We start from the raw sequence: 26,695 nt of genomic DNA on the forward strand, positions 1-26,695 counted from the left end.
ACAGTGTTTAAGGGTCAGAAATACTGTTTGTACCCAAAATTCATTGAAGCTACAATGGATCTGTAGCACAAGAGAACTGCATTACGCAGTCACAAGCAAATCCACCCACTCTTCTACCTAGGCTAATGTCCTCAAAAGAAATAACTGAAATCCCAAATTGATTCCATATTTGCAGCCTAAAAGGAACTGTTTACTGGGAAACAGTGAATATTTGCTTTACTTTAGTCTGGTTTTCCCTTCCATTGCAGGACTGTGTTTTAAGACCTTGCAAGTTGGGTTACAGATTTGCCTAGAGCAGAATGGCCAAAGACTGGCTTTGTCAGACATTTTTTGATAACTACAGTTTATTGAATAGTCATATCTTGGCTTTCTCAAATTTTGTTTTCTTGTTTTGACATTTTAATAGATGAGAGCAGAATCTGTGTATATCATTTACTGCAAATCTGCACCTGTACTACTGCTGAATCAGTGTGTCTGTAATGCAAATGCTGAACAAATTAATGCAAAAAGTTCCATCTATTCTGAATTAAAACCTAAAATTTACAGTAAAAAATAAACCTATATCTGCATCTTCTAAAAGTCCTTGAGAACTATGATTGCCTTTAATCATACAAAACACCTTTGTGTAACTTTGAGATCTTTAGTAAGAAGCTTTACACAACCTTTCAGAGGACAATAAATCAAACTCTGACTTTTCAAAATTGATTCGCTGCACTCAGGCATGAGTTTAATCTCAAACCTGGATTTCTTGAAGGGCAACAACAGACCTTTAGTCTATTTTTCCTGATTATATTTTCAGTAGCAGAAAATGAATTGGTTTCATCTGGCTCACATAACGACAGTTATTCCCTTTATAACCCTTGCCATTTTTTAGGCTTTCCATTTTCTGTGCAATAGTTCACTAACATTTTAAATGGAATGATAATCAGGTCATAAGATGTACAAGGCCTGCTTTTCCTCTAATTCCAGTCTGTGAAAACACCTGCAAAATGCTAAATGTCAATTGATAGAGATTTAATCACTAGAGAAATGGTCACATAATGTGGAGAGGTGGCCCATAATCTTATTTTTCCATTGTCTGGAATCAGTGCACAATGCATTAAAATTAATGTGGAATCTTCCTTCAGTTCTTTCCAAAAAAAAAAAAAAAAACCAAAAAAAAGCGCAGTCCTTCATGCTCTTTGGAAAGCAAAAGTGCCATGGATTTGGCCATTGTGGCTGCAGATATCCATCATGTCAGATGCAAAATGCAAGAGTCATGTCACGTCCATGCTAGATTCAGCTTGAAGTAGTTTTGCCTTTTCAGTTTCCTTTCACAGAGCCTAAGCAATGAGACCACCTGCTGAATCCCTCTCTTTAGCATGTAAAGAATCCTTTGTCTGGATCAGCTGGGCTTCTTTGACTTCTTAGCTCAGAAACAGTTTCCTTCTGGCTTTTCTTATACCTCTCTAAGGGTTTTCTTGGGATAACTCGGGAAATTTTCAATTCAGGAAAAGATGGTAAAAGTCAATTCCTTTTCCACTTAGCTGATTTGCACTTTCTTGCTTTGTTGTATATCAATGGAGATAGGTCTAACCTACCATTTCTAAATACAGAATGAATCATGAAAGAAAGAGTTGCAGCACTATTCTGCTTGCAGTTAAAATTTCCTTAAACTTCAGGACTCACCTTTAATACTTTATTAAATTGAGTTCATCTTTACAATTCTTATAATTTCTTGCTCAGAGAGAGCTGTGATTTTACAAAAGTTTTCAGTTTCACTAAGCCATAGCTAGCTTTTCTGCCATTAAGATTCCATGTATCTTACGGAAGTTTCATTTCTTAGTTCTTGTCATGCAAACACAGCAATTAAAAAGTAGAAGCAGGTAGAGATTTCAGCATGGGAAAAAGAAATCAAAACTTCTGACGGAGAACAATTTTGCAAATAGAAGTAAAAGATTCACTTAGCTTTTACCTGTGTTAGAAGAATTGATTACTGGCATTAAAAGTTAGGAATATCATTATAATATGATTCCAGAGAACCTTAGGAGACCTCAGATCCAGGAGTCTATTCCAGTTAAAAGCAAATGAGATTTATTCAACAGCTTGATGACAGTGTGGGAAACACTCTGTCTCATCCCCAGAATTTTCCAGCTTGGTTTAAAGCTGTCCTCATGAGGTGACTCCACACACAAGAGCCTTATGACATGAAGTTTAACTGTTGGCTTTTGACATAGCTGTTGCACGATACAGGTGAGCTACCTGATAATTATCGTGTCTGCTTCTCAGGAATGGGTATAAATCAAAAATAATCTTTCCTGTCAGTTCCCAAAAGCCATAAGTGTAAAAACAAGGTGTGATTGCCATGACTTGTCCTTGGTTGCTGCATCTACAGCATCAATTTCACCTTCTCTCTTCTAAAATAAAAGCCCTTTTAATAAAAGGGCTGCCCTCCTATCATATCAGCTGTTATAAAAGCAGCTGTCATAAAGGAGGATACTGCCTGATTTTACAGATCTCAAGGTCACAAATCAATAATGAAGAAGGCTGTAAAATTTATTTCTCTAAAAAGATGGTTGCCATCTCCCTCAAGCTACAGAATTAAAAATGTTTTTTGTGTTTTTCCAGTCAGCTAATGGGGAACCATGCTCACCTATCTCTTTAGGTGTCACAGGTTTGGATTGTGGAGAGACTCTAAAGTTTCTCCTAGAAGAAGTGTGAAAGCATGCTAGTCCAGATTAGAAAGTGCTGAGCAGAAGACAGAGCTACGATACATTAGAAGGCACCACACTTGTGGCTACTCCTGATCCTATTTTAGATCCACACCACAGAGATATTTCCTATTTGTATTTTAGTCCATGTACATTTTTAGTTCTCTGAGAAGCATGCTTTGTGTTCCAGCAGGAGATTTTGAATCTGTTTTTATTCTTATTGACTAATATTAATTCTAACTCCATTTCTGTGAATTCCAAACTTTTGACTATTAATTTTTCAGGAGAATGTCAATGGCTCATTTCTCCAGGACAAAACTCATTTGTATTCTCAACTCACTAAAGTAGACTTTTCCAGGCTGCCAGACAGCTCCAGTTATTTGGGCAGTCAGAGCTTTCATTCAAACCCTAAGTTTTGAGCGAACATTTTTCTCATATGCTCCTGATGTTTCCAAATCTACCAAACCAGTCTGCTGGCAGCCTTGTTTTAGTTATATAAAAAAATATTTTAGTTCCAGCTCTTACTCTGGTCTATGTACAACAATTTCATTCTAATTCTGCCAAAACTTTGCCACTCTTGTTCTAGTTCCTCTTAATAAAATTCAGTGTTTCCTGGTCTGCATCCTGTTAGTGCTGACACAGTCTCCTCATATCCAGTGTGGGTTCATCCCACCAAGGACAGGAAATGTTCTGCTTTGCTGATTCCAATCCGACCAGAAATAATGTGGACAAAGAAACTTTTAAGAGGGATAGTTTAGGTAAGAACACCACAGTTGAGAATGTAACAGTCAAACTCAAAGGGACAAAATATCAGAACTGACTTGAAAGTCCTTAATAAATGGTAAGAGTAATAGTAATGAAACATAGTCTGAGATTTTAGATATATTCACCTAATATCACCTTTCTTTTTTTTGTGTTTTTCCTAAGGTTTTTGGTTTTTTGTGACAGTTTTCTTTTTTAAATGTATTCTAGTTTGAGCACATAACAATTTAAATTTATATTATTTAACAAATGTTTCACCAGTATTTTTGGAATTTAATGTTGCTAATAAGAACTTTATGTGGAATCACGTCATCAGGTTGGCAGCTTTAAATCTGCCATTTGAGCTGCCTTTTGTGACCAATTGTCTAAAAAGACAACCAAATCCGTTTCTAAATATTTAAAACAAACTGTGTGATTGACTGTGATGGGTTCTTGAAACATTAATATTACAAAAATGTCTGTGGAACTGTCAATTGCTTGACAAGAAGTGAAGGACTATTAGGTCACAAGAGGCTGAACTCTAAGGACTCACCTTGGCTTAGGGGATATGGAAGTTCTGTGTATAAAGACAAACCATCGTTATTCAAACTCTGCTACTTAGTCACATTAAATATATTTGAATTTCACAAATTATCAAATGGTCTGCAGTAGCTGTGCTGCTGAAAGAATGAAAGTTCTCCACTGAGAATTTGAATGGGACATGGTATAAATATTTAAGCCAAGGCATAGCACAAAAGGGGAAAACTGACCAAGTGTGTTTCTTAAAGCTTGATAAAGGGAGACAAAATAAAGGCAGCTAAGCCCTCAGGTTCTTCATTTCACAGCTCCCTTGAGCAAACTAGAAAGTCACAGTGTAGGAGAGTAAAGTTTAATGGGTACTTTGCACAGCCACATCCAAAACCATGGCTTCTTTTTCCTAACCAAATGTGAATATCCTTCTGCTTCAACAAGGATGGGATTTGCTGTGTTAGTAGGGCCTTTTAGCTGATTTAGCATGACTAGGCAGGATGCTGTCCTTCCTCTGAGATTGCTAACGAGTGTCAGGAAGTATTGCCTTCCTTCCTGGCTCCAAGCTTGCTACCTCTACAACATCCTATGCCTCTTCTGGCAGGGCTTCCTTGCCAGAGCAGATATCCACATGCTGCTAAAAAATAGAGAGTGCAGACATTTCTGCTGGATGCAATAATCTTATTTCTTTCTTCTTCTCTGTGGTATAAATAACTGTCATGTTTTATCTAGTAGTGAGTATTTTGGTTGTGAAGGACCAATTATGATAATTATTATAGCAATGTAAAATTTTGGACACATAGATTAATTACAATTTTGAAAAGCAATAGTTTTGACAGCTTTGGGTTTGAAATATGATGTATCAACTGATTTGGGTATGTTCAATATACTTACAAAAATTTGAGTATGTTCAAAATGCCTACAGTTGTAGTTATTTTCTTTCAGTTCTAGCTGTCACAATTACATGTTTCACCTTTGTAATAATGGATTTTCCCAGTGATGACTCAGAGGAAATAGTCTCTCCAAGCAATTTTTCACAGAGTAAATCACAGAAGTTTCCCAAAGTTTTCACTGAAAAAAATGCTACTGTTCTGCTAGAGCAGGACTTTAATGCAACCCCAAATAAATACTAGCCTAAATATGTGAGCAAATGTAATTTCATGAAGTTGTGACCTCACTAGAATAGTGCCTGGTTTGGGAACCTTTTTACACTGTTACATAGCAGATGTGCTCTTCTGAGCTACATTAGCAGCCTGTGACACAAGGCAGCACAGACTCAGCTTGTCCTGCTGCCTAAGCCTTATTTAATGTCTGCATAGTCTAAGATACTGGGAATGAATCTATTAGCTGCAGTATTACTATTACTGGCCTCCTCTCCCCTTCAGTCCTCTCTGTTTCAAGAGTTATGACTATATTCCGTTCCAGTGACTTTAGCACCAAATCTGGGTATACACTGAGATGGCAGGGTGGAATTTGACAGCTATTCAAGATGGAGCTAATTTGTATTGTGAAATTACTTCTTGTTTCCTTCTTGATCTTCACTATTAGCTCAGCTGGTCAGAGTATGGTGCTAATAACAACAAAATCATGGATTTGATCTCCATATGGGCCATTCACTTAAAAGTTGGACTCAGTGATCCTTATGGGTCCCTTCCAACTCAGCATATTCTGTGATTCTGTGATTACAGAAAGTTACAGACATAAATGAGGCCTTAAAAGGCATAAATGATGCTTAAAGACAAATGCCCCTTCCTTGTGGAGATTATAATCAACAATAAGTAATAAAAATACAATATAAAGAACTACTGCCAGGAGGCAATAGATTCTTTCCAGAGACTATGCTTTCCTATGGGACATGCATGCACTTAGTCATTCTTACTCTACAATCGGTCCAGATTAAGTAAGTCCTGGGTTTCTTTTAGAGATGTAAATAGCAACGCCTAGTGGATTAGCATAGAAACACTTTATGGAAGAAATGCATCTTAGGAAGGATTTGAATCAAGATAGATTTGAATGCAAGTTCTTCCAGAAATCTTATCAGAAAAGATTTTACATTCAGAGAAGAATAGTTGCTGCCTTTTCATCACAGTTACTTTCTGAAAAACAAGCATTGAAGAGAGATAAGGAAACTTTCTTGTAGACTATTCCTATTATCAAATAGCAACTTTGCTCCACCCTTCCCTTATATTTGGCTTCTTACAGAGTGCCTGGAGCTGCTGTTTTGTTCCAAGATTACCTTCAGAAAAATCCCCTGCCATTATCAGACATGCTAACAAAGGAAAGAAGTGTATGCCACTTCCAAAGAGGAAAAGCATAATTAATTGCCATTGATCAAAATCTGGAGAGGTACCCTGTTAGCTTGACTGAGATGACAATCAATAGCAGCTCAGGACTGTGATTTCATACCTCCTACCATTCACACTGTCATACTTGGGCAGTGAATCAGGCTTGAGGGGAAGGCTGGGTGGAGCAACAGGTTGCAAGGGAAAATTACTGTCCCTTGCTCCCTACTCTATGTCCCATCCCTCCTCCCCACCCCCAACAAGAAGCAAATGAGAACAGCACTGGTGGAGAGGTGCTGCTGTTCTTACCTGCTCAGCAAAGAGATAAGGTAGCAGGCTATCTAGGAGTGTTTCTTTTGTGTGTCCAAGCACTCAAAATCATTCAGACAGAAGCACAGCAATAACTTCTCTGTATTAGGGTGCTCTCCTTGCCCACATTTCCTTCATTTTGGGATGAGGCAGCAGCTCATCCTGAGAATAGTCCTCACTCTTTTCCTTCTCTTTGGGAGGAGGCAGCAGCTTGCTAGTTGGAATTTCCATAGAAGAGGTGTTTCAAACAAGACAGAAGATCCTGCAGACCAGACTGGGCCAGAGGGCTGCATTTTGAACCATGCTGGTCAAGAATCTCCAAAATTCATCAGTCTGACTGCATCCACTGACTGTGCTCAGTGTTAAGAGCTTTTGGAGATCATTGTTTATATCTGGACATAAAGACTCATTCCATCCTCAGTCTTTGTGCAAACCTTCTCTTTGCAACAGGACACTGCTTACAGCAGGGCTAGACAATCCTATCAGGATAGTCTCAGATGCTGGGCAACATTACAAAGGAAATTGTCATCACCAAAGAAATTCAAACACAGTTTGTGGCTTTTGGAGTCATCAGTCCTTACCAGAAACAAACAGAGACCAGTATGAACAGGCTGAAGAATTATATTGAACTCATAATTCTGACAGTTGTAGCCAGTTTGATTTTTCCTTGGTTACCTCATTTGTTGTCACAACACTTCATTCTGGAACAGAAAGCCAGTGGATAAAGCATGGGATTACTAAATTAGTAATCTAACTGCACCCTTAGCACTGGTCCTTATGTACTGTGACAATGTGGAGATTTTTGCACAGTATTGTGAAGGAAAGAGTTGTGTCACAGTGCTGAGGTGGGAAAAGTATTGCTTCTGATTCTGATTGATACTGTGTTGCTGCAGCATAGTTTTAGTAAGAATAATGCTACAACATAAATGTTTCTTTTGCCTGGAATATACCTTGTTTGTTAGACTACAGGAGTAGAAGGAATTTCCGACATAACATTTCCAACATTCAAGCTCATAAGATGCCTTTTAAGTGAAAACAGAGACTTGGCTGACTGAGACTAAGACAAAGGACTGAAGAAAATTGGCATTTAGATCACAGTAGTAGCAAAACCAGATGACAAAGCAGAGCTTTAAAAAGCCTCTTGGATGGAAAGATTTAGGATGGAAAGGAAGTGAGAGGAATGCAGGGTGTCTCTTATTAAGGGGAGCAGATAGCAAACAATGATGCTATTGTGGTAGCAGAGCTGATGAAGGTCAGAGACAATAATCTCTGATTTGCGTTCTTTCAAAACACTCATACAAAGTTGGTGATTTTTTAGTGTAAGATTAGGGACATTGTGGCCAGGGAATTTGATGTGCTTGTATGATTGTAATCTACAGTGCTTTAGTTTTCCAAGCAAAAATCCAGTGCCTTCAGCAATTTCATGCAAAGGATATCTGCTTTGCATTAAACTTGCAATAAGCCTTCTGAAGAATTAGCTATAAACCTTAAGATCTGCACTTTACAGGAAGCTCTGGGAAGGCTCAGTCCAAGCTCTGGTATCTGGAAAAGTCACTGGAGGACATGGAACTAGCAATGAGGTTGTCAGGTCTAACTCCATCCAAGAGATACTAAACAGAATATTTTCACTTTAAATACATGCTTTTCTGACCACCTATTGAAGAACTGTGGCAGACACAAGAGACAAGTGTCCCGAGGGCATGGGACCATAGCTGGATCTTGTGAAATTAATAAGGGGTAGTCCTACAGGAGGATCCATGTTAAATTTCTTTTACAGAAATTGCTTATACATATCTATCTCCTAGGAAACAGTATTTATCTACATTAACATTCTTTATCTAGTACTAGATATATAGAATATGCCTAGGTTCATTGCAGTTTAGATTTCCCTTCTTTAGCATTCCTACAGCTTGCCAGAATGTCTGCTTCTGCAGAAACAAAGGTTAATTAAACACATCCGCCCATTAGATCAAGGAGTGAACATTATTACAATCTGGCCCCGAGCTACCTTCTTCAGCTGTCAGCACTGAAAGACACTTGGAACTACAAATTAGTCCTCAAACAAAACTAGTTTCAGCAGAAACCACCTGTTTTATTGAACAGAGAAGGTCTTCCCCATATTTACAGTTTCGGCTTGTACTCGTCTCGCTGTTCCTAGTTCCAGCAAAAAACATTCTAAGGGTATTTTACAAGTTGTGTGATCCAAGGTTCTTGGACCTTTATGATGCTGTGTTAACACATAATAAGGAATGTTAGAAAAAAATCTTCTTGTCTGCATTGTTAACACCATATTTTATAATTAATTGAGTTTAAGGTAACTCATATTGGATTTTTTTTAAACTTGTATTGCTGTTTTGCCCCTTTCACTGTGCTTTAGCCAGCAGAAGAGCTTGAGAAATAAACTGGCCAACTCCCTCATTATGCATTTCTTTTCACTTTCTTTTCCCTTTCATTTTCTGGCTCTTATGTAGAAGCACCATATTACCGCAAATGCATTCTCAATTCTGTCAATCAAGTCTAAAGAATAACACATTAACTATAAGAACTCTTCAGAGCAGCACTGTGGCTGTACCTCAGTTTCCCTCTTGCCATCACAGGGAATGAAGTCTGGCAGCATATACCTTTCACAAACATGTACTGTTACCATGCCCATAATCCTCACTACTTGAAGAACTGACATTCTTAAAATGTTTTCTTTCTGTGCTGAATCAATAGGACAGGGCTGCAACAGACCTGCCAGGGAGCAGTGACCAATAATCCGATTACTTAAGGTAGGCAGGACACAGTGAGGCCTTCTCTGAAAGTAGGATCTTAAATAATGTTAATTATGTAAAAAACCACAGTATCTACTTAATCATAGAAGCTGGCTTGTATCTATTCTCTTCAATAATAGATGAAGCAAGTATAACTCTCTGCATCCAAAATTCAAGGCCCATATTTTGTCAGAACTCCTCTCAAAATGTGATAATGTATTATGCATCCCCCATTCTCATTCAGATTATCCACAAGTAATTTCTGCTTTTCTCACACTGACTCATTCTTCATACTTATTAGCTGAATTGTTAATGAAAATGAATCTCTACCCATGAACTGAATGTTCATGTATTTAATTTCTACTGTTTGGCTAGTTTTGGTCAGACACACAGATTCTTCTCCCTATTCCTAGTCAGGAAGGGAACACTTGGGCATTTTATTTTGAACTCTGTTTTTTTAAAAATATTGTCTAATGTTTGATTAAAGTTTTCAACTTCTCAAACACTATTACCATTTTACTTAATGGGTTAATAATAGGAACTACAGATAAAAGGACACATAAATGAAGAGCTACCAAAAAAAAAAAAAAACACCCAAAAAAACCTCAGTTATTTGTATTGCTTTCTTGGGTTTGGTTTCAAAGTCTATAATAGTCACAAAACTCTCTTCTTTGCCTAATTTGTACAGAACAACTCCTGCCTGCTTTTCAAAAACCCTTTGAAAGGCAGCATCTCTGTCCCTGATAGTGGTACACAGACACAGCATTGTCTTGCAAACTGCTCATCACTTGGCTTCAGGATATTTGCTGAAGTTTCTGAGAAAAATCTCTTACTCTTCAGCAAAAACAGAAAGCAAAGTTGGAGTGCTACTCTGATGGGTCTTGGACAGCTGATCACTGATTACACAGCCCAAGTGGCAAAGTGCAAAATATGCTCATAGTTAACATTTTAAGAAGAAAAAGCCCAAAGGAAAACTACATGGCAAACTAGAAGTATTGAACCCATAGAGGAAGCAGAATGTCCTTCTTGGAACATCTCTCCTTAGCATCTTACCTGAAGCATTCTGTCTAGCCTGTAATTCAGTTGGACAGATGTGACAATCTTCTTTACAAGTACAATGTGTTAAATTACTTTAGAGTTGTTTCTATAAATACAGCCTGCCAATGCTTTCTGACTGATTCTGCCACCTAGGAGCTTTATTGGCATTCAGCAATGAAGCAGTTGAATTTTTAAGGTATTTTGCTGTTAAATTTCAATTAAGTTGTAAGGCTTCCTAGATCACAATGCAAAATGTAAATTCATTACATGTGGCAAAAGTCTTTACAAAAATCTTGGAGCTGACCACAGCTTTTTCTGCTTGTCTCACCCACACTAAAAATATTGTATGATACAAAGTATTGTATAAGGCTGTGTAACAGACAGCTATGTCTGTACTCAGGTTTAGTAGGGAGCAAGCCACAGTAATATCATTCCCTCATTCCTCTTTCCTGAGCCTCTTTAAGTCTTATGCCTATGTACATATTTTCTGGGCCATTTATTCTATCCTATGCTGAAGAACACTATTAAACAGGTAACATGGCAAGGATTGGAAAAAATTATGTATGTCCTGTCAGCATAAACAAACCTCTGGACTGTGCTCAGGAAAGCTCTCAAGCTGCTGGAGCATTTCATTAGCCTGAACATGGGTACTGTTAATTTAAACAGGTCTGCAAGGTTGGCATCTCTTTCTCTACCAGTTTATTCAGAGATGACCCAGCATGTAGTTCAGTACCTCACTTCTAAGCACATATTACTTAACATGCTGTTGTTCTTTTGTGCTTCAGGGTACATTTTCATTTTGTCATGACAGCATAACCAGCAGTCTATCTTTGTCTTTCTGTGGGCCAGTAACTCCAGCGTGCTCCATTAAGTAAAGCTATGGCTATTATTGAGTGGAACGGCCCTATACTCATGAGAGTATGAAAAAAGTTATATTGACTGAAGGACATTGCACTTAAAACTTAAAACTCAGAGCATTTTTAAAGTGCACTCCTTTTTTTTTTTGTGGAGATCTGCTAGATTATATTTTTGAAGTTCAGGATCACTGTAAACAAAACATATGAAGCAAAATCTGAACAAGAAAGACAAATAGATCCTAAGCAAGGAAAACTTTTGTAAATATTTCAGTACTGCTTAGGTGATTAAAACATTAAACAGAATTTAGAACAATTATTTTAATAGACTGAGGAGTTCATTCAACTTTAGAGTGGAGTCTACTTTGATGATTAAAATACAGAGAAAAGAACCAGAAGACAAAGTCTATTTTCAGCATTAGCACTGACTCACTGTGATATTAAGCAAGTCACTTAATTTACTGCCTCACTCTGTCTCACCTGTAAAATGAAGGAGGCTGCCTCACAAGTGCTGTGTGGGATTGCTTAATTAAACATTTGCTATGCACCAAACATTTCTTGAATGCAAGGTGCTGGAAAATTTATTTTTGAAGATGTATAAAAAAAGAATAAAGAGCAGAATCAGATAGTTTCTGTAAAGGAAAATACACATCTCCTTCATTTGATTAATTCTTTTCTTTGGATCTCTAAAGCATGACAACAACATAATTAACTACTGGACCTGTTAGTCAGCAACACAAGTGAGCTAATCGATGAGATCAATATTGGCAGCACCCTGGGCTGCTGTGATCACACACGGGTGGAGTTTGCAGTCCCTGGGAATATGAGTTAGGTGAAGAGAATTCTAGTAAAGCAAAAAAAAAAAAAACAAAACAACAAAAAACCCCCAAAAAACAATCCAGCTCGTTAAGGAGTTGGCAAAAGGAGCCCCCAGGAAACTGTCCTCAGAGAAAAAAAGAACAAAACAGAGCTGGCAGACCTAGACATTTTCCACAGAGCAAGAGCTGTCAATACCCAGGTGTAAGAAATCAGGAAAGGACATGTGGGACAGGGAGGAGATTTGATATATTCAGCATGGCTTCATCTAGGGCAAGTGGCCAACCTAGGCTTCATCTAGGGCAAGTGGCCTGACTACATCACATATTCTAGAATTCTAAAACTGTGTGTCAAGCCCTTGAAATAAGTGTATAAGGTGAAAAAAAATCATTGCCACAAACTAGGCAGACCAAACAATAAGTAGGAATAAAAATATATAATTATTCTTCAGTAGACCAAACAATTGAAATACTAACTTGAGTTTTTTCTATGATGTATAAGCAAGTTTACATCTAATGGAAGTGAATAGCAGCGACTTAAATCCAGAGAAAGGAAATAATGTTTTTTCTAAAATAGAATTTTTACTCAACTCATGGCCACACAATTTTGTTGGAATCAAGACCTCAGTGAATTCAAGAAGCAAACATTTCTATGGAAATGTGAACATCCACTGTGATATTTCATTAAATGAGAGTTACAAATCCCTCACATTGCGTGGTACAAGACAATTATTAACCCGTAGACATGTAAAAGTACTAATTGGTAGGCATGTAAAAACATCACCTGTGAAGCCTATTTGACAGCTGATCTCTCTGGACTGAGCTGGTGCAGGTCACTGCAGGAGGCAGAAGCCTGGAGGAGGTGTTCTAATGGTCATCTCTGGTACAGCAATCTCCATGCTAATGATGTGCTGTGTGCTGCTAATGAGCAGCACACAGCACATCTTTAGCCTCCTGTTACTCTTATCATAGCCGTGTTATGAAAAATGTCAGGTTTGTTCTATCATAAAACTAACTATATCAGCAATTTTTTAACCAAAGAGGAGTTTTTACCTCACTGTGCAGTTTAGCAGACAACAAAAAGCAATATTTTTTACTAACACTGTGCTGTGACCCCATGAAGGAGCTCATCAAAACCACAGTTTGCAAAGTGAAAATACAAAGTAATGTCATCAATGACATATGCAGAGGTTATGTGCTTCTTGTATAATTGCTCACATCACCAAGGACTTTTTTGGAGACAGTTATTGCTATCTTAAGCATTCACAGAAATATCACAGCTGCTTTCTGTTGTTTTCATCAAATCCTAGATCGAGGCCTTTACATAAGGCATGGTCATAAGTGATTTAACAACCTTGGAATGAAGTTAGCGCTTGGTATTCTATGAGGACAACAGACACAGGAAAATTCAGTTGCTCTATCCTTTTAAAAGCAACTTCCTAGGTTAATACAGAAGTTCTACAAGTTCATTTGGTAGATATAAATGCATGTCATTTATTTACTTTCATGATAACAGTTTTTACACTGTGAAACATGGATCATGCTACCTTATACATATATTAAATATAATAAGAAATCATGATAATAAGTTTTATATTTATATATTTACCTAGTTTCTACTAAATTATCACATCAGAGACATCGAGACAAAACCTTAGGCCCTCCACCAGTGGTAGCAGAGCCTTTAGCTCTTTAGCATTTCAGAGCTACAGACCAAGATGGAAAAAAGCAGCAGTAACACCACCACAGGTTATAGTTATACTAAAAGGAGTCAGTGACTCACTGTGAATGTGTACTTGGCCTGCATGCTTTAGGGATGAGTGAAGATTACTGAAGACAACTATTTCTTTTATTCTCCTTTTATTTTGCTTATTACTAGCTAGTACCACTACATTCCTTATACGAAACCAGATTTAGAATAAATAAGAGGTGCTTGTCATCTGGCATTAATACAGTTCCATGTGCTTGGGCACAGCTACGTGTATATACGTTTTAGCAGCTGGTTTTTTCCTGTCTCTCTGTCCATCCACAGCAAATAGGTATGTTGCCTGGCACAATACATGTAGCTTTTCTACACCTAGCCCACACCTTTAATCCAATCTCTGCACCCTGAGAGCCTCCCATGTCACTGCTGCTCATTTTTCACCCCAGCTGGGCCAGGCAATTCCCTTCTCCACTTCAGTGTGAAATACTGACATCTTCCTTTTTCTTTTGTGTCCCAAACTATGCATAAATGTAAATATACAGAGCAGTGATTGCTCTCTGATGCAACTTTACAAGCTGGATAAATTGGTTGCTTTCTCAGCTGATACTCACTGTGCTTAAAGGATCCTTCGTCCTAGAGCAGCAGTTTCTTAAGGAGTATGAATCAGGCAGGCAGGAGGCGGCAGAAGGAGCTCCACTACAGTTTTACAGGCCAATCCTCATGATGACTATAGCTGGACTCCTCCTAGTGCCTCAGAAAGTTACAAGAAAAGGGAAGGGCTCAGGATATGATATCATGCACTCATTCTAAAAACAAGGAAACTGTTGGAGATAATTTTAAAAGTAACAGCTTAAAATCCTGAATGGCCAATAAGAGAAAATTACTTTTCTAATTGATCTGTCCTACCTTTTCCAGTGAAAAGTTCCAATAAATAAAAATTAAAATCTTATAAAACTATGTTTACATCAGTAGTAGGACTAGCCTAAGAGACCTATTACAACTGAGAGCACCTCAGGGCAATGCTTGCTGCTGCCTCTGTCAGAGCTCAAGCTTCAAACTTGTTACCAGCTTGAGGCAAATATACCCAGGCCCGCCACAGCTGGGTCTGTGTAACTAACAGGGATCCATGTGTATACACTCCTTGCCAGTATCCTGACTTGTTCATTGCCTTTCTCAGCAAAAGTAAAATCTTCTAAAGCATCTAAGTGATTCAGGAATCCAATTAATATTTTCTAAAGCAATGTAAGCAAACAGGATTTTAAATCTTATGGAAAGTCAATGTGATTTTGTGCAGATTTGCCAGGTTAAGTTTTACTCCTTAGATCCTTTTCTAATTGCAAGTCTGCTTCAAAAATAATTTGCAGGGATATATTACTATAAATGTATTTACCAGGTCTTTGTCTACAGCTTTTAAAATAGAAATTAATAAACATTTGAACCAAAGCAGATGTCCTAACTCAGCAAAATTGTTCTTTACCTGGATTTAGCTTTTTCTGTTTTTACTTCAGATCTGAAGCAGCATTTGCATGCCTGGAAGCTTCTTTGTCCTTTCTAGCTTTATCAATTTGTCTACTAATCCACTCATTTTTCTTTCAAGTTGTCAGGATAATATTGTTTCTATTATAATACCATAAAACACACTCATTGGAAAATTTAGCCCAGATTTCAAGCAAGCAACATTTTAATGCTGTGTTAGGAATTGCTACATTCTCTGTTATGGTGGTCATTGTGCTTGCCTTTCAAATTTCTTCTTTTTGTATTAAAAATTTCCAGTGATTTTTTGTTCATGCAATTCATCCCAGACTCAACATTAAGGCCATGCATGAGTGATAGTTTATAATAATTTTCATAAATGTATTGGCTTTTAGTTTAATGGCTGGGATTTGGAGGACTCCAAATTATCATATTAAATCAGTTTAGGGATCAGGCATTCTATGTTTCAGTATTTGTCAGTACTCTTCTACCGAACTGTACAACAGGGTGTTGCTCTTGCAGCTCTATTGTTAAAGAAGAAATATCTTGCTGCCAGATTTCTTGTTCTATTTGTACCTTTTGTTGGGGGACTTTCAATTTCAGGAACTTGTTCTATTTAAGAGGATAAGGGAACAATACTTTATAATATATTATTTATTAAACAGATGCTGCTATTATCAGTGCTCGTTTATCCGGTGGTGATGCATCTCCCAAATAAACCAGCAGCAGTAGTAAAATAAACCAGACCACAGAACCATTTTCTTCATAAAGATTCTACGGACTTTTTAACTACTTGTACCCTGGAATGAAGGATCTTGGGACAATGACTTCTCAAATTATTTATGAGTTGGAAGAGTGTCGTTTAAGATCACTAATACATTAATTTTTGTACAATTTAGGAAGTCCTTCTAAAAAACCCGTGATAGAGTTTACATGTATATTTTTGTTTCTCTGCTCTCACCTTGATTTTTACTAGTAGTATAAAACCTATAGAGGTGATCCACCCGGATTTAAGATTTCCTAAAAGAGCAAAGACTTGTCACAGCTCTGGATTTGATTTGGACATTTCATGTATTCACACACTGGACTGCAAACCTTACCTTTGAAGTGGTCATAAGACAAGAAAGCTGGAACTGCTGCTTGCCATGAAGGGGGCAGGGGCACCCCTGGTGTGCTCGTACTCCTCTGCAGCCCCAAAGGGGTTAATCTCCAGTGAACATCTGGCTGCAGCACCTGGGTCACTGCTCAGCCCAAGCTCTGAGGAGGTGGGTACTGCCTGCATCATTCTCCTACTGCAAATCTGCAGCAAATAAAACAGATGGTGCCTTGGAATATTTCAGAGGAGAATATTCTGAAGACAACACACTCAGTTCTAACCAGGCTTTGAGGTCAAACAGATGAAGTAAGCCTTGGTTAACCACAGATATATTGGTGTTCATTCTCTTCTTTGCAGATTTTAGCATCTCTCTGATTGCATCCTGGGTTTTATGCTCAGTGTGAGCATAAAAAGCAGAATAACTGTGCACAGCTCTGTTTTGTTTTGTTGTCTTCCTTTTGCTTCTTGCCAGAAAACCATATTTTTCTTAGATTCTTGTGTGTTCTCCTTCTTCCTCTTTTTCTTCAAGATTTAATTAGAATTATGAAATAATTTTGATTAAAATGAATCACTGGAGATAACCTCATCCTTTACCTGCAAAAAAAAAGAGCTTCAAAGTTAGGTCCGGTTCCTTAGCACTTTGCCTGGTCTATGTGTGAATATCTCCAGGGGTGGACATTCCAGTGTCCTTGGGCATCCTGTTTAAGGGTTTGACCACCCTCACTGTGAAGTCCATATGAAGTGTAACTCATGTTCCTCTCTCATGTACACATATAAGGCTGGGAGGTTTCCTTATGCTAACATACAGCATCTGGTAGAAAACCTGGATAGGGAAGAAGTTTTCTTTTGGGAAAGAAGTGGAAGGGATTTATAACACAGGGAAATGAGGGAAAGCCAAGATTTAACATTTATAGTAGGAGAGACACTGATGACAGGAGTAAAAGGAATCATGGCAGTGAGAGAGAAAAGCAAGGGCTGCTTCACATGTCAGGCAAGGTCATGTGTGGGAGGAGAACCTGGATGATGACAAGGCAGGACCATAACTGAAGTGGTCACCACCCACAGATTTGGGTACCTCTTACAACCCTAAATAAATCTTCAAGAGTGTGTCATAGCTAAAAATATCTTGCCAGTTCTGGCATGAAGTTGATTGCAGGAGCTTCCAGAGCATTTTGCTCTCTTGGCTCCCTGCGCAATTCCAGTTGGATAGTACACTTCACATTTGAAACAGTGCTGATCTTTTGGTCTGATGTTGTTCTGTTCCAGAGAAAGTTGCCTTTCTGAAGAAAGAAATACAGGTCCTGCAGCATGCAAACATAGGCAACACATAATATTTATACAGGGGCACTATTTATAGAGAGTTCCCAGTTTCAATCACAGTTAATTCTCTTAAAGACTGCTGGACTAAAAAATGCTTTATAGATATATGCAGATATTCTTCTTCATAACAATACCAAGGAATTGGAGCAGTGATGAGAAATTTTACTAGTCAGCAATATGAGGTAGAAAGCATTTTCCAATACTGATAAAAAGGAGAATAGAAATTGAAGAAGAATTATTTTCTTTTGCTGATTATTTAATTGTTCAGGAAAATACAGTGCGATTGTTAAAACTGCTCTCAGGTGTATAAAAGCAATGCTAGCAGCAATTGCACTTTGCAATAGTAGAATGCAAAGAAGAATGCAGATGTGTGAAAAGAGGGAGAAGATCTTTAGGAAGGATAAGATGAGTTTGTGTTCATAAGAACCAAGCCTAGGTGATTTATAATAGGAAATCACTTTTAAAGATGTTAACTGATGATTCCTCCCAAGACTGTTGTGAAGCAGGGAAGGATTGTGCCTTGTTTTGACAGATGGAGAAAAGGCTAAGTTCTTACCAGGAACTTTGCCAGCTCCTTTCAAAGTAGTTTCCAAGGAGGATCTTTCCCTTCAGAAATCTTGAAGCTACAGACATCCTTTAAAGCTTCCCTCTGTTACCATGCAAGAACAGAGATGGTCATAGGTGTTGAAGGTATTGGCCTGGCCTGGCCTTTTTGGAACTCTGACTGGATTCAATCCGAACAAAGAACAAGCAGAAACAGCCTTTCCTATGTGATGACTCACCCTGCCAGAGGAAGATTAGTCAATGGAAATTTGAGTGTGCATTAGTCAGTAAATATGTACCCATGCCTGCACGGGGCCAGGGGCAAAGCACCAGGACAGTGGGAGTGGAAGGCTGAGTGGAGCAGTCACAGCTTTTTTGCTGTTGGCACTCCAGCATCAACAGAAGAACAGAGGAATGCTAGGCTGATTTCCAGCACTGTAACAGAGGTTACGTGTGAAGGATGCCAGGTAGTGAGTGTCAGCTCTCCCATTTACCCCTTCTGCTCAAAATCTGTCCAAGGCATTCTCCAACATTTCCCCAAAACATGCTCTTTTCACCTCATCTGGGGTCAATACAGGACTGTTAATTTTTCCTAGATTTTTTCACAAGGAAAATTATTCACTCTAAAACTCAGGTAACTCTAGGTTCATTTTGTACTGCCCTATTAATCAGTAAAGTGGTAATGTGGTAACCAGAGTCTCACAGTGGTAAAGGTAAGTAGAGATTTAATAAGTTCGCATTTAATAAATTTCCATTAAAAAGCCAGTCTACTTCTTTTTCTTCATTCTGGTCATTGACCACACTTGCATCAGAATAGTTCATATATATTTTCAGATGTACCTTGGCTTTGCCATTCTTTCCCAGAAGTTTCTGAAATAGAAAGAATTACTTGCCAGCTAAACAAACTCCAGCTCATATTTTTCTAATACTAGTTTGAATGTTGCCAGCAACATGGTATATCCATGTTCACATCCTAAATGTGGCCTTCACTAGAGATCCAAACAGAAACCTTTCAAAGCTCTCTTCATGTCAACTTCTCTCTACACTGAACTATTGTTGAGACAAATCTGGAGATAAATGGGACCTCAACAACATAACTTTGTGCCTCTTGGTTCACCTAAAATTTCAGGAGTTTAATACCTGCAGATTCAATCACATAAATAAAGGCTGCTAATACCCTACTGTAAAGAAATATTTTCATTAATCTTAATGATTATAATATGATTCTGCTGCCATATTCTCTCCACTACTCATTAATTGTAGGACATTAATGAAGTTCCTGCTTCCGGTGTATCTTGATGAAACAGTAGCCAATAACAATGCCCAACAACACCAGCCTGAACCACTGGACCCAGTTTCTGTGTTTCAAGCTCCTAATGCAAGCTGAGCAACTTTAAAATAACTGTTCCTATATCATTTTAATGGCACACACACAGACTGAGAATCCTCCCTCATCTCTAGCAGAGAGTCTTCAGAGGGGCTCCACATGGAACTGGGCAGGGAGACCCATTTGCTTACTTATTCACTATTTCCTTAGCTTAACTACCAATGCCTACAAGCTTCTAGTTTAGTCTGTTCAGAAGGGAAAGGGAAGACAAAATCCTCTTGGTTAGCAAAGGATTTTCTTTATCATCACTCCTTACTCTTTTAAAAAAATTCCCAAGTTACACATCTTTGCAAAATAACAAGTCATTCGTCTTTTCTCAGTCTCCTCTCACTCCCATGGCTTCCAGGTTTTATCAGCATTTCAGGTGAGACAGAATGCCTCCTGTTGCTCTCTAAAGATTATCTGTCTTAATAATTGGCAATGATTTGCTCTCATTTCCAGAGAAGCCTCCCTCTTTTTATATAGGCTGCCTTCTTTAGTTGTATGCCCCAGCCAAAATACGCCAGCTCTGTCTGCATCAATGGAATTTGGGGTTTTTTGTGGGGTTAGGATAGGAACAAGACATATTCAGAGATTACACCCTTGACTACCTGACATTGGTAGTCAAGGGTAGTCATTGATAGTCAGTTTTAGTTATTGCAGGTTGAGAGGTCAAACACTGCCCTGGTCTAAGCATCGTAATAGACTTCATCCAGATTTTTAGTACAGACTAGAAAAAGACAGAATGGCAAACCTAGCACAAATGGGCTCACAATACAAAACCAGTGTATAATTCAATGCAGATATTTTTGATTCTCTTAAGTGCACCTCATCTCTCGTAATAAAAGCTATTGGGATGACAAGCAGTTACTGGTTAGGATAAGAACAAAAGGGAGAGAGGAAAACATGACTCAGAGTGGGTTGCTTGTTAAAGAAACTCATTATTTAAATATTAAAATAGGAAACACACTGCCGAGAAAGAAAAAAGTTCCATTTAACTGCTCTTCACATTCATTTCTTGTCATTGAAAGCTATCAGGTATCACCGAGTCTAAGTAATCACATCCTGAATTCTTATGCATAAAATAAATTTGTTCATTTAGGGGATAAAAATAATATATAAGACTGTGTTGTGTAATTTGCTTCTGTTTCTTATCCACATATGCTGTATCTCAGCTTCTCCTAGAGCAAGAGGATGTTCTGTCCTCCTGAAATTAGGTACTGAACACATTTAACCTGTGTAAGTTTCAAAGCCAGCCCACCTTTTCAAAGAAGATAGAAACACAAAAATAAAATTCATCACAATTTACTTGTCTCTTAGCTAAGGGAATTGCATATATTGAAACTACATTTCAACTACTGAGACAGTCTTCAGCTTAAATTTCACTGAACCGTCTTATTTGCACAACAACAACGCATCTTTTGGGGCAGAACATCTTCCTTTGCCATGTTCTGTTGAGCCACTAGATGTCCCTCGTTCCTACGTAAAGCTCCGGGTGGGAGACAATCCATGAGGAAAAGCGGGGCTGAGGTGGAACTCGAGCAGTGCAGAAGCACGTCTGTGTTCACATCATGCAGGAGTTTTCTGTAACAGGTGCTGGTCCTTTGAATCACACCGAGTGTGATTCTGTAAGTCACAGCAGTTCCAGATCTCGGTGCTCCAAACAGACAACAACAGTAACTGTGTTCAGACAAATTACAAAATCAAGAATCATCAAGGTTGGAAAAGGCCTCCAAGATCATCAAGTGCCTTCAAACAAGTATGGCCATGCCCACTAAACCACATGAAAAAGTGTCATGCCTACCTGTTTTTTGAACACTTCCAGGGATGGTGACTCCACTACTTCCCTGGACAAACTGCTCCAACTTAACAACTCATTCAGTGAAGAAATTCCTAATGTTCAATCTGAGCCTCCCCTTTTGCACAAAAAAGTGCATATATGGCAAATACAAAAATCAGATGAGACTGAAGAAAGCAGATTAAGATAGCATTTAGGAAAATGGACTAGGAACCCAGGCATCACAGAAACCCGCATCATTCCGTCCCAAACTATACATTGACAACAGCATTTTTCATATTCACATGTTATTATTTTTTTGCCATTCATGAAGTAAAATGGCATAGTCTCTCATGGCAGTCAGACTAGGTCTTATTTAAGGAACCATACATTTGTCTCTAGTCTAGTTGGGGTTTGGAAGGACCAAATCACCATGTAGATTTAGATAATTCCAGTCTAGCCAGGGAATGGTCACGTCAGTATCAGAATGTGAATGCTGGGCAATGTAAGCCAGACATGACATAAATAACAGCATTTGACTTTACTACACTGGCAATGATGAAAGCAAAGTCAAACACTGCTCTGGAGGAAACAAAATGTTTCATCAAGTAAATAGTGTCAGGAAGCTGCTTGTAACTGCCCACTAGATGTTCAACTCCCTTTTCCCTTCCTGCACCCTATCTGCCTCTCACAAGTTTCCTGACTCCCATCAGTTAATTTACCATCAGCACTTTGCAAGACCCTGCCACAGAAAGTGCTGCATCTCCAATTCTGTTTTGGAAACTCTTCCTCCGATTAGGATTCACTTCTTCAGTATTTTAAATTCACCAAGTGGAAGGGAAAGGTCACATCTAATGAAAAAAAAGAAGAAACCCTTCCTCTGGATTAGTTTTGCTTTTTTAGTGTGAATGATGCCAAATTATATCCATATAAGAAAGAGGACTCCAATGGCCTGTTGGCTTTTTTTTGTCAACAAAATGTTCATGACAGAAGGTCCCAAGATGTCCTTTCCCAGTTGTTTTCAAAAGAGGAGTGCTGTCATTTTTCAGTAAGGATACATATAGAAGGTTCTGCCAACTCAGTGTACTTGTTACCTAATTTTAATGCCACTGACTGAATGATACAGATTTTCATTGCTAATTAAATATCAGATCATGGTGCACAATCTCAATGTTATTCATGCTTTTAATGCCTGATTATTTCAGGGGGAGCGTAAGAAGCTGAATGCCTTTATGAGTCTTGATCCTATTCTTAAAAGATGAAGGGAAAAAATATGCAGTTCTCAACAATGTATTTGTTTGTCCAAGGATTGTCAAAGCACAGAGAGCTGGGAATGTCAGACCTTAAACCTACACAATATGCTTTTGGTCTTCTCTACAGGAGGCCATTGAACTCCTCTTCTGATTCTCCCTCCCAGCTGTTCTCAGATTAACTCCACTGGAGTGAGTGATGGTTGAAAAGATGGTTACATACAACCATTGCTGGCCCTCCAATTGCTGCATCCAGTCTGGAGCTGTTCAGATTGGACTTAACAGTTGCAACCAATATATTGTGTACTGGTGACCAGTTTCCACCAGACCATCTATCAGCAATACCAGAGAGGGTCAGGTCCAGAGCCCAGTGACCATCAATGTGAAGCGTTGTTTTGTTTTCAGTGGGATTTGTATCAGATTGTTATTTCCACTGATGAAAGATAAACTATTTGGGGGCTAATAAATCTTACAGCTCCACATAATCCCTGGTGTTCATTGCAATGCTTAATAACTCTGCTCTCACCAGTTATCTAACTCAGTCTGAAGCTAAATGGATTTTTTTTCACAGGCCAATACACACATTACACAGAATCTCCTTTCCCCTCCTGCTTACTCATGCTGTTGGCCATCTTTTTAATAGGAAACTGAGAGCTAAGAAATGCAGAGAACAGAATGACCTATTGAACCAATTTTGCTCCACAGCAGAGCTGACAGGAAAACGGCTGCCTCAGCTCAGGGTTCCAGGAATGGAAAACCAGATGTTTCTTAACTGCCTTTAACAGATGCTATTCCAGCTTGAAACAACATTTTAAAATGCAGATCTCTAGTGTTTATGTATTTCCAAAGTATTCAAAGAATGGGAAAGTAGAAATTTCTTGCAAAGTCTTCAAGTTGTGCCAAGCATGCCTTTTATTCTTTTTTTCCCCTCCTTTATTTTCCCAAACTAACTTCTCCAGTTTAGCATTCCCGTGGCTGATACATGCACCTAAATATGCATTGGTGCCTACATGCCTTAGATAATCAGATCAGGTAGATTAACAGTGCCAGAAAACTTGCATGCGACCTTGGGCAAATACCTTTATTTCTCTGGATCTCAGTTCTCCACTTATGCTACCTAAAGGTTGTAACTTTTCTTTAAGTGCCTTTCTCTCAACTACCAATACCTACAATAGCTAATACATAGAAACCACAAACAAGAACACAGACCTGGAGAATTGCCACAAAATAGATTAAAAACATTAAATTAACTATCAGCTATTCAGTGAATGGCAAGGGTACATACACCAGAGTGGGTGAGACACAGGTGAATTGGAATTGCAGACTATCCCGTCAGCTGGGAATGCTCTAAGTCCCAGCATCAAGTGTAAAGACAGAAGGGCAGAAATGTGAGAAGCCAAGAGTTTCCAGCCTATTCTCTGAGTATATTCAAGTTGCTGTGTTATTCAGCCATTACAGTCAACTCTTAATTTAGAATTAAAAACCAGGGAGGGAAGGAAAGGCGTGCTGAAACATTCTTACCCTGAGCCTGATAGGTTTGCCTCTGAGTACGCTTAGCCCATGGAAAGAACTCTTCTGTCAAGCATCACAGAATTTGTGGGTTATTATTCTCATACTACAAATAGAGAACAGAAGTGACAGCAAGGAATAACCAAAAATATACATTAAAGATCTCAAGTCCATGGAACTGTGCATTTCCCAAGAATAAGCTTTAGCCCATATTTACATCGTTTCCTTCTTCCAGTTATGCCAAGTAAATCACAAGATCTGGCTGTGATAAAACTCTGAGCACTTCCTTCCCTGGCTGAAACCAGAGATATGCTACCAGCCCCAAAATAGAAAACACCTCAGCTTAAATTGGTTACCAGCTCTCGTGAGAGTTTTGGTGAAAGTGAAGGTAGAGAAGATGATTTTACTGAAGGAGTTCTTGAACTTGTCAGATATTCCTAGTGTTTAGAGGACTGTGAAGTCTGGGGTTGGGGAACTGAAACTCTTAATGGGAAAGAGGTGTCACCATCAGTACCAACAGAAAAGGAGCAGAAGCACAAATTTAAGGAAGATATTTCCCTGCAAATGTACTTGGAGTAATTTCCTGGTGGTCTCCCATACACCCCATTGATACACAACAAGCAGAGAGAACATTAAACTAAATGGGTTATCTTTACTAAAGAGTTATTGGGAATAGGATTCTATTCCACTAGGAAGCTGGAAAAATCACCAGTTTTTAACAATGCAGATTTAGTCAAAAATTGGTTCTTTTTCAAAAAACCTAAATACTTTCTGAAAAAAAAGTTGACTTTTACACAATTATTATTATATGTGAAAAAAATGAGACATTATTCAAATATTTCAAAATAAAAACATAACAGTTGGGATTAGAAATTATTGAAACACTCTCCAAACATTTTAAATACATAGACTTTAAAACAAAGACTTCAAATGTTGACTTTCAGAACTAAGATAACTTCTTGTTTTAAGCCAGCCATAGTAAAAATTTTTTGTACCTTTAAATACTGTGTATAATACAGCAGTCTTAAGGGCAAAACCACTGGCTTGTAACAAGGCATTAAAGGTCAGTGATTAGAATTTAGTGTAGATTGTAATAACAGAAGAACTGATGCTGGGTACTCTTAAGTCTTTCATGGCCAGAGCCTCTACTCTTGCTCCTTGTATTTATGTCTCATAAATTGTTCAAAACTTTAATAATTGAATTAACAGTCAAAATATCACTTCTCAACATCTGGTTCATATTCTTGTCCCAGCTATGCTGGTGCAACTCTAAATTAAACTAAATACCTTACATGGAGTAACTCTATGATGGTATTTGAAGAAGTGGAAGTCTTTAAAAAAGGTCTATGTTCGCAGCCAAATAAAATCACAGGTGGTTACAGCCTCTGTGGCACAAGATTGCCATCCAGTGGTAATTCCCAAACCTGTATTCACTGAAAACATTCCCAGAGAGTTGACCAGCAGCCAGTGCTGCTTATATCTATCAACCTGTTAGCTGCAAATTCGAACTCCTGAGTAGCTATTGCTAGGCTGAGAGGAAGATTAAAATTTTAACATCTGTTAAAAATTGATAACTTATCTCTTTTTTAAAAAAAATCAGCTTTCCATATTGAAATAGTTTAGATGTATGTAGATTTTTGCTTCCTTAAGAGCAGGAACATGCTGAAGGGGGGAAGGCCTCTGGCACAGCTATATCGAGGTACTACCACCACCCTCTCAGCTACTTTGCAGCTCCCTCTGCTGGCATGGCATTAGTCAGATCTGAGAGGAACACAGTAGTGCTCATTTAAGTATCCTTGTACTTCATCACCTGCTCTGGAGTGCCCTGTGCAGGGGATGGAGCTGAGACTGAGAGTGATCAAGCTTTGAGGCTGGTTTCATGTGAACACTTACCGAGACATCAATATGGCTTCTGGTATCTCTGATCTGCAAAGAACAGGCCCTGAACTCAGACCTTCCACTTCCTGGATAAATGCTTTACCTGCTCTAGAAGATCACAGAAATGTCTTTTAGAGGGAACAGGTACAGCTCCAGTTGTCAAGACTCAGTCTGATTGGCATCCTTTAAAGAGGTTTGAGGATTACCTTTTGAACTGAGCCTCTCTGGGGAACTGAATGAAGCAACACAAAGCTTTTAGTTCCTGATTGAGCTGAGATATGAAAGAGTGCCAAGCTGCTCAGCCCTGTTGAACTGGTGCAGATCTAGGCACACAGAGAGGCTCTATACAGCAGACTATTGCTCCTGTATAAACAGGAAACGTGGTTTGGGAATCTAGGCGTGATGCAAGGTCAGATACAGCTCACTGGGATTTTTCCACCATCTCTATTTTAGACTTAAGAAATCAAACTCTGCTCTAAACACTTATTTTTTGGACTTGGTCTGTAGCTAATAAAATAAATTCTGGTTAAATCCCCATGTATTTCATGCCAGTTGTACTGATCTACCTTATTCTCTGTTTCACCCTCCCCCCATCTGTAATGTTTTCCTTTGTACTTAACTGTATCTCTTGCAATGCAGATGTGTAGGAATGATTATGAATGATTAATGGATTTGTTTGGCCTGATTGCCCACAGATTAAATAATTTCATACAATGTTCCCATTAGCATTATAGGCATCTTACTTCTAAACAGGAATTGAGCTACCTG

The 26,695-nt window shown here is 38.4% G+C and overlaps 1 protein-coding gene across 1 annotated transcript in view; it reads right to left on the minus strand.

Annotated features, from left to right (window-relative positions):
* Window positions 1-14,423, minus strand: part of RALB (RAS like proto-oncogene B) — a 47,557-nt gene extending 33,134 nt beyond the window's left edge. The window contains exon 1 of the mRNA XM_084209254.1: window positions 14,327-14,423. The gene's annotated coding sequence lies outside the window, so the exon portion shown is untranslated. The remainder of the gene's footprint in view (window positions 1-14,326) is intronic.
* Window positions 14,424-26,695: the final 12,272 nt, after the last annotated feature.

The sequence above is a fragment of the Fringilla coelebs genome, assembly GCF_963513975.1.
Source record: "Fringilla coelebs genome assembly, chromosome: 7".
Lineage (NCBI taxonomy): Eukaryota > Metazoa > Chordata > Aves > Passeriformes > Fringillidae > Fringilla > Fringilla coelebs.